This window comes from Ictalurus punctatus, chromosome 4, assembly GCF_001660625.3.
Source record: "Ictalurus punctatus breed USDA103 chromosome 4, Coco_2.0, whole genome shotgun sequence".
Lineage (NCBI taxonomy): Eukaryota > Metazoa > Chordata > Actinopteri > Siluriformes > Ictaluridae > Ictalurus > Ictalurus punctatus.
The window spans coordinates 34,846,892-34,849,391 of NC_071284.1; the positions used below are offsets into that span (position 1 = coordinate 34,846,892).

Here is a 2,500-nt window from a genome sequence, read left to right on the forward strand (position 1 = left end):
CTTCTCATCCTCCTCTTCTCATCCTTTCCTACTTCTCCTCCTCTTCTCCCCCTCCTCCACCTTCTTTTCCTCTTCTCCTGTCCTCCTCATCTTCCTCCTCCTCCTTCTCCTTCTGCTCTTCTTCCTTCTGTTCTCCTTCTCCTTCTATTATCTTCCTCATCCCCTGTTTCTTCTTGTTCTCCTTCTCCTTCTATTATCTTCCTCATCCCCTGTTTCTTCTTGTTCTCCTTCTCCTTCTATTATCTTCCTCATCCCCTGTTTCTTCTTGTTCTCCTTATCCTCCTATTCTTGTTCTCTCCTGTAGTCTTTCTCTCACTTCTCTGTTCTCTTCCTCTCTGTTTGTGTGATTGTTGAATGGACTCCATTGTTCTCATGAGCTTGTTTTATCTTCCACTCTGATATGCAGATTGAGGGCCTGTATATATGTCTGGGTGTGTGCGTGTGTGCGCGCGTGTGTGTGTGAGTGAGTGTGTGTGCGTGTGGGGTGTGTGTGTGCGTATGTGTGGGTGTGTGTGCGTGTGTGCGTGCGTGTGTGTGCGTGTGGGGTGTGTGTGTGCGTATGTGTGGGTGTGTGCGTGTGTGCGTGTGTGTGTGTGTGTGTGTGTGTGGTTTTTGTGTGCATATTCATCCTCAAACACAGCTGTGACAGCAGGGAAGGTCAGCCTCATTTCCCTTTTTTCCAGGTCTGTATCTGAACAGAGTATGAAGAGGAACAGAAGATCAAACGTGACCTCACTTCCTGTCCATTGTGATGCCGACGACGCCTCTGCTTTGCTCACTGGGGATACATTTAAATTTTATATCCTGGTTTCTGTAAAGCCTCTTCATGACATTTTTAAAAGTGTTATAAATAAAACTGAAATCGAACGTAAGCAGCAGCGCAGCACGTGATTGGTCCGATCTACAGGTCAGTTTGGTATTATTGCTTCTTTATGTCTAATCTAGTTATAGCAGGCGTTCCCACCAGGCCAGCTTTCTGTTTTGGTAAGTGATTGGCTGTGTGTGTGTGTGTGTGTGTGTGTGTGTGTGTGTGTGTGTGTGTGTGTGTGTGTTTCCATTTACTAATTTCAATCAACACTTCACTGTGACACCTGAACGAACATCCTGTTAACAGCACAGCTCATCACGCACTTCAGAGAGGGAGACGGATGGAGAGAGAAAGTATTGGCACCCTTCGAGTGTTTTTTTTTTTTTTGCGTGGGAGGATTTCCATAAAATACTCATGTACCGCTCGGCGTTTTGGAGAAAATATGAGGCCAAAATATCCGCAGTCCTCCTGCTAATAATACACGTTGACATCTCTGCCTTATGTAAACATATTTATAGTTGTTTAATTTATTTATTTAGGTTATTTTCTTACCTCACCTCTCGTCTTCATGTAAAGATCGTGCTGTGCACAGAGACATTTTTAACAAACACAGCAGTAAACACAGCCGTCCTGTCTAAAACTCTGTCTGACTCCCTCACGATCCGGTCAAGTTTCGGAGAGATATACGCCTTCGCAGAGTGGAATCAATTCCGTTTGTGGCTTTCAAAATGTCCGCCGTGACGCTCGGGCCCTGTCACGTCTGAGAGCGATTTTCCGAGCGCTCCGAACCGCTGCAGCGTCCTGCCGAAACACTCCACGCAAAATGGCGGCGGCTTCAGCAGTAAAACCTAGTTACGTATTTATATTCCTGTGTAATAATCCGTATAACTGACTGTCATTAACGTCTTATAATGCAAGATTAATCTGAAAATAAAGGACGTACAGTCCAGTCTAACGCAGCTAGCACAGAGTCGGATAACCGTCTAATGCCGCGTAAGTCCGAGTCTGGGGAGGTGAACAGTTCTGAGCAGAACGCCCTTTTCATGCAGTAATTACAGCAGTCGTGACATGGCATGAACGCAGTTTAATATACGCAGTGATTATTTCACACCGAGGTTAGCGTGAACAGTGGAGTGAAGAGACCAGAAGAGACGAAGCTCGAGTATAAACGTCCGGAGCGACTTTCAGAGGTCACGAGACGGACGTGGATGATACTGCAGGTTCCAGCAGCAACCCCCCCCCGGAGGTCTCCCATCCAGCTACTGACCAGGATCAGCCCTGCGTATCTTCAGCAGGAACCCAGGGGAGAACTGCAGGGAGAAACGACTCTGTGTCCCTCAGCGTGAGTGACATGAAATCTTTAAATTCTCGTTATAGTAAAGCAGGGTTTAAAATGCTAAAATGTGTCTTCTGCATTAAATATATATAACATAGAAACACACACACACACACACACACACACACACACACACACGCACGCTACTATTTTACTGAAAAACACAAGCCTGAAAGTTATTTACCAACAGCACCATGTTATGAATTATGAGTTATGAATCACACTGCGGTGTGTTCATGCAGTTCGCGCAGCAACTCCTTTTCCTCCACCTGTTTCACTGTCTGCATCTTAATATTCAGTATCGGAACTTTACAGATAGTTTTAGATATTTTGTCTTACACCAGGTTTCTTTACTC

General features: G+C 45.4%; 1 long non-coding RNA gene across 1 annotated transcript in view; it reads left to right on the forward strand.

The window, feature by feature from the left end:
• The first annotated feature begins 586 nt into the window (after positions 1-586).
• The window catches only part of LOC108264523 (uncharacterized), a 4,188-nt gene continuing 2,274 nt past the window's right edge, over positions 587-2,500 (forward strand). The window contains exon 1 of the long non-coding RNA XR_008393952.1: positions 587-2,150. This is a non-coding gene — a long non-coding RNA (uncharacterized LOC108264523). The remainder of the gene's footprint in view (positions 2,151-2,500) is intronic.